At 43.5% G+C, this 9,678-nt stretch overlaps 1 long non-coding RNA gene across 1 annotated transcript; it reads left to right on the top strand.

Annotated features, from left to right (window-relative positions):
• Positions 1-2,721: 2,721 nt before the first annotated feature.
• LOC311362982 lies at positions 2,722-4,182 on the top strand. The gene is made up of 3 exons (XR_014638895.1): positions 2,722-2,832; positions 3,094-3,158; positions 3,808-4,182. It is a non-coding gene; the product is annotated as an uncharacterized lncRNA (long non-coding RNA).
• The last annotated feature ends 5,496 nt before the right edge of the window (positions 4,183-9,678 follow it).

Genomic DNA, 9,678 nt, shown 5'->3' with positions numbered 1-9,678 from the left:
CCTGGTTCCTGCACCTGAGAACCACGGAGCACGTTCCAACGTTTCCCTCCGTACGCTTTGAAGCCCTAGCCCCCCCACCACTGGTCTCTCCGTCAAACCCTCCACTGGTTTCTCCTCTCAAAGACCTACAAACCCACCACTGGTTTCTCCTCTCAAAGACCTACAAACCCTCCACTGGTCTCTCGTCTCTGCGGGGCGATGGCCTCCGTCGCCCCCGGTCGATCGAAAGGGAGTCGGGTTCAGATTCCCAAATCTGGAGAGGCGGAGATAGGCGCCGCGAGGCGTCCAGTGTGGTAACGCAAACGACCCCGGAGAAGCTGGCGGGAGCCCCGGGAAGAGTTCTCTTTTCTTTGTGAAGGGCAGGGCGCAAAGACCTACAAACCCAGCACTGGTATCTCGTCTCTCAAAGACCTACAAACCCAGCACTGGTATCTCGTCTCTCAAAGACCTACAAACCCAGCACTGGTATCTCGTCTCTCAAAGACCTACAAACCCAGCACTGGTATCTCGTCTCTCAAAGACCTACAAACCCAGCGCTGTTCTCTCTGTCAAAACCTCCGCTGGTCTCTCCTCTCGCAAGGACCTAAAAACCCACCACTGGTCTCTCAAAGACCTACAAAACCTCCACTGGTCTTTCCGTCAAACCCAGCACTGGTCTCTCCGTCAAACCCTCCACTGGTCTCTCAAAGACCTACAAACCCAGCGCTGGTCTCTCCGTCAAACCCTCCACTGGTCTCGTCTCTCAAAGACCTACAAAGCCACCGCTGGTCTCTGTCAAAACCTCCACTGGTCTCCTCTCTCAAAGACCTACAAACCCTCCACTGGTCTCTCAAAGACCTACAAACCCTCCACTCGTCTCTCCTCTCGTTTGGCTTTGTATTCCTTTGAGTATTGTCATTGTTTGTGTAAATACACAATCTAATAACTGAAAATAAAGAGGTGTGATCTTTAACCTGGTACTGGTCAATCTTTGCATGTCATGGGGCACTACTTCATGTGAGGGGCAATCGTTGCCCTGGCATGGGGCACTAAGTGTGAGGGGCAATCTTTAACCTGGTACTGGGCACCACATGTGTGAGGGGAAATTTTTCTACTTGGCTTGTATTACCTGAACATTTTAATTTTCAGCTATAGGAGGATGCTACTCTTCCTGAAACACCCTTTTGAGTGTCATTTGGTTGGATGTTTCTGATGACTCAAGTCTGTGGCCTAAATCAAAGAGGATAACAAAGTGGGTGTTCAATACAGCAAGAGCCTGGAGCGATCTAGAATCTGGATCTCAATTCGACCTACATACTGGACAGGATGACTTGAGTGTCATGCAGCTTGGACTGTAGTGTGACTGAATCATGCAAACAATGGGAAGCGACAATGGCTACTTGGTACAATGGATGATGGACTAACGGCATTCCGAATGGACAGAATCGGATGAGAAACCAACCAACTAACTGAAGATGGAAGATGAAACATTCTGCAACGTGGCTTCCCTACCTAACCTCAACATGGACTGCTGGCAAGCCCTCTGGATCTCCTGTACTCCTGCCCTGAGATCCAAGTATTTCTCGGGCTGAATCGGAAACCATCTTGGAAACATCCCAACTAGCGTCCCTGTCGAGCTGCAGTTGTGCTCTTCTTCAGAAGAGGTGAAGAAAGCCTCACTGGGGCTTCAAGGTCTATGAAGAGGAACGTTGAAATGTGCGCCATGATTCTCTCCTGTAAGAGCTGGGTTGTATTCTAGTCGCCGAGAGGGGGAGCCTCACAGCCTACCCTTTAGCGTTTCTCCTTGGGGAGTCCCTGTCACGGTCTTGACGGACGTTCCAGGTCATGTAACTGATGTCACGACAGCCTTTTGAAAACTTGGTTTCTCCTGAGGGGGAACCTCTACAGAACTGTAGGCGTCAGATGGCACAGTATCCCAGCATGCATCTCTGGTCACTCAGATCACACCCTGATCAGTAAGGCAACACTCATGCGATGTGCATGCGATGTTTTAGAGAGTAGTAAGGAAGTAGACAAAAGGCATGAGAACAGTTTGTTATTTTGTACTGTTGTCAGCCTTGTTTATGGGTGGGAATTATTTGCTAAATGGGGGGGATATGAAATGTATAGTCAATTATTTGTACATGAACCAACAGCAACAAACTACTAGATCTTCTCAAGGTAAGTCTGTTGGCTGTATTTTGCAACAAGACGACCAAAGCACCCAAAGATCTCCATCGTCGTTCAAGCTCAAGGTAAGGGACTCCTGCGGGGGGGGTTGGTAGTTAGATTCGAGACCGCGATGTGCACAGGTCTATAAAGATGCTGTCTGACTTCACAGGATCTCCTGGACCAGGGTGGACCAGCAGGTGACCAGATCCCACTGGACCAGGTATGGGTCACCAGGGTGGATAATAATAATAATAATAATAATAATAATAATTATGTGGATGTGTCTAGTGCTTTTCTCGCACTTAATTATAATGTAGGGTAACTAGATCCCCTAGACCAGGCATGGCGTACCAGGCTGGACCAGAGGGTATCCAGATCCCCCTGGACCAGGAATGGGGCACCAGGCTGGACCAGAGGGTATCCAGATCCCCCTGGACCAGGAATGGGGCACCAGGCTGGACCAGAGGGTATCCAGATCCCCCTGGACCAGGAATGGGGCACCAGGCTGGACCAGAGGGTATCCAGATCCCCCTGGACCAGGAATGGGGCACCAGGCTGGACCAGAGGGTATCCAGATCCCCCTGGACCAGGAATGGGGCACCAGGCTGGACCAGAGGGTATCCAGTTCCCCCTGGACCAGGAATGGGGCACCAGGCTGGACCGGAGGCTGTGGACCGGAGGGTAACCATAACCAAACACTTTACACCTGGAGGTTCTTTTTAATTATTTCAAACGATCGTAGAGGGTCTTCATTAGTTTTTCCTTCAGATTTTTCATTCTGTGAATTTTAGCCAAAGCTGTGATTTGAAGTAATTAAGGTCACATCAGCTGCTACTACTATAGTTTATCCAGCGTACATCAAGGTGGACACTAAAACGTAACAGCTGGTCACACTTGGTAATGTAACAGCACCCTTTTAATGTGTGTTTGTATTGTGAACAGATTAAGCTGACGACCCACCAGGAGCGAGACGAGGACTACGATGGGACTGCTCAAGTCTTTGGAAGGTTAATACCAACAGGTTTTTTTTACATCGTTTCACCACCAAAGCTATGCTGTTAAATTCACAGAATGTTTTACTATATTCCTGAATTACAAATTCCCAAGTGTGTGCATGTTTCATGTTGAAGTTTAAAATTTGATTTGATTCAGAATGATTTAAACAAGGTGTCCAAAGAATAATAAACTACTACCACTGTTTCTAGTGTAGAATTCTCAAAACAAAAGTATTTTCTTCAACACCAATTATATAAACTAAAAAAATCATGGACAAAATTATGGAGGAGGAGCCACCTATCTGGAGGGAGACCCGGAATCTGGTTAGCCGCCTAGCTGGACATCGTTAGCCTCCTAGCATAATGGATATCGTTAGCTTCATAGCATAATGGGTATTGTTAGCCTCATAGCATAATCAACATCGCTAGCCTCATAGAGTTATCTATAGCATTAGCCTCATAGTATAATTGATATTGTAGCATAATTGACATTGGTAGCCCCATAGTGTAATCAACATGGTAGCCTCATAGCGTATCGACATGGGTAGCCTCATAGTGTAATCGACATTGGTAGCCTCATTAACATTGTTGGCCTATGGCTAGCAACATAGATTATGCTACGAGGCTAACGATTTGTGTTTTTCCTCTTGCAACATTTCAGTGACCCACTGACGGCGCCTCGTCGGAGCTGGACGGTGGAGTCTTCAGATGCAACTTCTACCTCGCAGGACGTGACTTAAGTCACGGGTTGTCAAGGGTTCCTTGTTTCTCAAGGGTTCCTTCGCGGGTTCCTCATGGTTCAGTGTTAGGGACAGAGTTAGGGTCAGATGGTCTCACGATGAACCATTGTTTTTTTTAAATCACATCCCAGAATTGTTTCACTGTGCGCACAGATGTTGAAATGTATACTGATGTTTTATGATATAAAATCATTTAAAATGACCTGGTTGTGTGGCTTGTTGTATGGTAATTTTTATTATACACATGCATGTTACCCTAATGAGGTAAGGTTACCTCTCCCCTATATCCTAACCTCCCCCCTCCCATATCCTCTCCCAACCTCCCTCCCCTATACCCTAACCTCCCCCTCTATACCCTGACCTCTGTCCTCCCCCCATACACCCTTACCTCCCCCTCACCTGTCCTCCCCCCTCCTTTACTCATACCCCCCCCCCCCCCCCCTCTAACCCTAACCTCTCCCCTCCCCTATACCCTAACCGCCCGCCTCCCTTACCCTCACCCCCAACCTTACCCTAATCCTCACCCTTATCCCTAACCCTAAACCTAACCTTAACCATAGCAGTGAATATCAAGCCAGTAAAAGCACGTATGATATTAGCTAACTAGACAATCAGATGGACAGTGGCTATACAGTATAGCTAGTCTAACTTTCCAACCCAATTTTGTGTAGCCCACCTTCGTGAAATGTGTGATAAACAGGAAAAGGTCCTGCCACACTTACCTGACAACTGGAATGGGGTATTTTTTGGGATCACTGTTGAACTACTAGGTGTTCACCCGGCTATGAACTGAGACTTGATAAATCATATTATCAATATGTAACATTTCTTGCCTTTTCTCTCTATAGTGTAACACTATATAGTACCATTGATACACTTATTAATACTAACCATCATGAAACGTATAGCAATACTAACCCACTCTATATATATCTCTCTTCCCCCTTACCTCACTTGTGAAGTAAACCATTACCAGTCATTAGCCATCCTTGTATTTGGCCCTCATCGCACCTGAAGTCCCATCCCTATGACTGCCCTACCATCGCCTGTTGCTGTCCCCTTGACCGGATTCCTGGCCTGCGCTGCCTAGCGATCCACTACTGCCCTATGACAATTCATCCCTACACTAGACTTTTTGAACTTTCTGACACTAAATGGGATTCATGCATTATCATACTGGTAAGGTAACCATCCCACCTCTTTGTAACATACACCCCAGGTGGCTCTAAACACCATGTTCTATTCTCTACATCTAACTAACCTATTCATTTATCATGTATACAAACCTCGCTCTATAAATGGCGCTCTATAAATAAAATTGAATTGAATGTTAACTTGTGTATAATTCCCAATTTTTATTGATATATTTGCACTTTTAATCTTGCTGAATTCTACAAGGCAAATATTAAGTTAAAACTTAGTTCCCCGGCCCCATTCGTCTTTGTAAGGAAATGTTCTATTGTCTAATTTTAGGCAAAGTATAAGACAATACTTTCTTAACAGTATAATTGGAACCATGAATAAGTCGTTCAAGTAACAATATTGAAATACTAACATTGTTGGGTAAGACAGAATTTGGTTTTATTCTGAATCCAGTGAAACAGATTGGTGGTTTTAGCTGATATAAAAACTTTCAGGTGTTTATGTTTTAAGTATTTGGCAGACACTTTTATCCAAAGCGACATACATAAAAAATACATATAAAACAATCACTCTAAACATAATTTAAGGGAAGAATGTAATACAAAATATCAATACAAAGTGTCAAGACAGAATAAACTCTGCTGCTGCAGCAACAGAGATAGTCTATAAGTCCCTAAGATATCTAATGTATTCATACATTGTTTATGTAGGATATACGTATATGTATATATAACCTAATCATATTGTTTCTTCTACTTAAAAATAGCTGACCGTTTTTTTCCCCTTCTCGGGGATTATATTCCCAGTTTTGATCTCGGACGTCTGGTCACTTATAGCATATAAGAATATTCTATTACTGTTAAGCCAACTATGAATAATAAAACACGCCAAAACATGTGTCCTTTATCATAGCTACACGTATTACAAAAAACCGCGTGAAAATCAGTGGTATTCAGTGAGGTAAGATTAATTAAATGCGCTGACAGTTCATTGCTCCTGCCAAATGAATCACACTGAGTGGAGCGGATCACCACTCCAAGATGGCGGCCCCGCGTCTCGTCAGCGCCAGTAGGCAGTAGCGGTCGATGCTGCGTCTACTTATAAGATGTCTATGATTATGGTGACCACAGCCAAAACAAACGCCCCGTTCCTCAAAACGGATGACACAGATATCTGGATAAAAATGTTGACAATCAGACATAAACCTATGATTTCTTTCTCTGAAAATGTAAACGGCATAAACTGCTGCTTTAATATCAGAGCAACAAGTTATTTTGTCTAAGCCTCCAAAAACGTAGGCTTTAAACGGTGATTGAAACGTTCGTTTCAGTTGGAATGACATTCATAAAATAGAATAAATCCGATATTTCATATGCACAGTTTATTCCATCTTTGTTGTAAAGGGTCATTTTAAGAAAGTCACTTTCAAAATCCTAACCTCCTTCCCAGGAGTTCTCATCTCATGACAGAACGACTTTAATTGACTGGAGTAGGGGGCTTTAAATGGACTTTACTGGTGAGAGAGAGGGGGGGACATCCGAAGATGCTTTGAAAGGAGGTATATCCATTTCCGTTACATGGGTTTAGAGCTTTATCCACTCAGTCCCCAATCAGGAGAAATGTTGTGATTATGGGTAATTGAGGTATTAAAGGAGTTGATTTATGGAGTGTGATTAATACATATTAATATATAACTGCTGTATTGACTTTGTTATGCCACTATCAATTAATAACAAAGATTAATTTGATCCTGCCAATCAATATTACACGTTATTATAACATGGTCAAAAAAGTATAAAACTAAATAGGCCTACAGCAGAAAAAAAAAAAAAAAAAAGATCACAAAAGATTATTCTTTTAAAAATTCCTCGTAACTTTTGACAGTTTTTTTTTTAACTTACAGGATAATTCAAAAGGGATCTTTGGAAAATAACAAAGCGATGTTGTGAAGCTTAGGCCTGCGTCAGACCGTCTGGGCAGGGATCGGCCAGGATGGGAGGCTGGAGCCAAATAACACGTTCCTGCAATAGCCGAGGCTGCAGTTTCAGCACCACACTCCTAGGACCGCATTTCTAGGAACTGTTGTGTCGGGTTAGAAATTGTATTAAGTTTATGTGTTATGATAGAAATTGTTAAGTTCTGTTTAGGTATGGGATAGAGATGTTCAAGTTGAGATGTTTGGTAAGAAATAGTTGAGTTTAGGTAGTAGGTTTGATGCGGTTAAGTTTAGGTATTACATTAGAGATGGTTAAGTTTTGGTAGGTTAGTGATGATTCATTTAGGTATTAGCTCAGAGATGGTTAAATGTAGGTATTGGAACGGGCGGTTCGAGGTGGTTACGTTTAGGATTTTGGTTAGGGTAAGTAAAGGTATTTTTTTTTTTTTTTTTTTTAGTTTTGCTACGTGTTGTGTTTCAACCTGTTTTCATGAATTATTCTCGAGCTGCTCATCATGAGGTTCCTTCATCTATTCCCCCATCCAAGGAAAAGTGGAGTCCTATACATGCGGTCCCAGGACTGCGGTCCTGAGACTGCAGCCTGCTCTATTGTAGCAGCTCCTCACACAGAGCCTGGGATGGGAGCGGATCAGTCTCCGTGAACCTAACGGGGCTGTCGGTGGAGAAGCTGCCCGAACCGCTACGTCGCTTTAACTCAGAAAACATCTCCTTTATAGACCAAGCCTCAAGTAAGCCTTTCGTTAAGTTGTCACATTGTCATCTGCGTATGTTTGTTTGTTTCATGTTATACTCGTGAGTGACGAGCTTTCTAATGATCCGACGTAAACCTGTTATGCTATATCGCTAATGAGTAAGCTAGCTAGCTTCACATTCCAGCAGGGATCGTAAACAAGTGACATTAACTAATCGAAAATGAATGCATGTATGACTAGGAAAAGTATCGGCATTGGGCGTATACAATAGATACACAGTCGACACGACACGTCATATGCTGCATCGCACATATTTCTATACGAATACATGGTGTAAAACACTTGTTACTTCCTAATATATCGATTGTCAGGCTCCAAGGGATGTCCTATCAGACAGTGTCACGACGTGTGGAGACACATGTTGAAGACATGAGCGTGTAAGGCGTGCAGTGTGTGATATTGTCCTCATAGGGCGGGTACTGCACCTGGTGTGGGCGTCTTTTCTTTCATACTACCGAGGCTGGTAAACAGGTTGGAAACACCCGATCCACGAGGTTTCCCCCTGGGTCTACAGAAGATGTGTATTATTGTTCAATTAGGAATTGGATATTGTAGTAGGCTACATGTTTCGTTGTGTAGAGTTCGAAGTCGGACGTGGGCGACTATTGCATAATTATATATAAACAAGGCAGTGTCGAACTATTTATTTTAGTTGTCATGACAGTTGAAATGTTGTTTTATGTTTTTTTTACTGACTTTTCCATATCTTAAACACAATATTCACATTTTATTTGGAATTATTATTATTATATAGGAATGTTTACTGGCTATATTTCTGAATTTCAGTATGTACACCTGCTACTTTCTTTGCCTGATTTCTTTGAGATAATTCAATGATTTGCAATTCATATCATTACTATATTAATTGGCATCCATAGGTGTAATCTAGGTATTGGTTAACCCCCACATTGGTCAACTCCCCGCAAAAACACACCTGATTCGATCCCCAATTTATTATTTTTTTTACAATTCCATTTGAATATTCTTTGAATCCCAGCCACCATTCCCATATGTCTTTCGCCTCTTGCCAGGCCGTTGCCAGGTCAGACAGAACATGGAGAGACAAAAAAACAAGGCAGCAGCAGCAGATACATATGAGGCAACAAAACACATGAACAGGCAATACATAGCACAGCAAAGACTACAGTAGTATTAAACCAGACAACAGTGCAAGGGGCACTAAACAATACAGTAAGGCCTCAGAGATGACATATACCAGGACACATGACAGAAGCAAACCCACTGATAGGTAAATAGCAAAGGAGGAGCCAGACGTGCTGAGAACAAGGCTAGGGACTAGGGATGGCCAGCGAAGGGGACAAAAGAAGAGGTGGAGAGGAAGGCGACAGTGCAGGGTACATCATATGAAGCATGTGCAGGAGTGCTCATTAGAAGCCCTGAAAAAGGGAAGGGAGATAACACTCTTCATTTCCAGCTTGTTTAAGTCATCTGCTGCAGCAAACTATAGGTAAAGCGGCCCAGGAAAGCCCTCCCTCTAACTGGTCCTTAATGACATGTTTCTAAAAACACTATGGGCCCTAGTTAGACGGTCTAAAACGCAGACGTCAAGGCGCAAAGTCAAAGTACTTTGTGGGCGGTTCTACGGCGCTGTTGCTATTATGACGGCGGGATAAATCAGCATTGCGCCCGGCGCAAATCTAAAATGGGTTGGGCTGAAACCTGTAGGTGTGTTTTGGGCGTAACGTGCAATAAACCAATGAGCGTTCCACCTGCCATCCCCTTTAAGACCCAGCGCATTTGACTTGGCAAGTTGATAGTTTGACAGCGCGTTTGCATTCTCCGCTGAGACAGATGTATGACCACATGAATTTCAAACTTCAAATGGCTCAGTTTATGGCCAAATAATAGGCATAATTCACACATGGAATAGCGTTTTCTTCTCCAACTTCAGAAACACTGATTCGTCATGTAAATTTAAA

The sequence above is a fragment of the Micromesistius poutassou genome (genome assembly GCF_964030765.1).
Source record: "Micromesistius poutassou genome assembly, chromosome: 18".
In the NCBI taxonomy this organism is placed as follows: Eukaryota; Metazoa; Chordata; class Actinopteri; order Gadiformes; family Gadidae; genus Micromesistius; species Micromesistius poutassou.
This window is presented reverse-complemented; position numbering and strand designations above follow the sequence as displayed.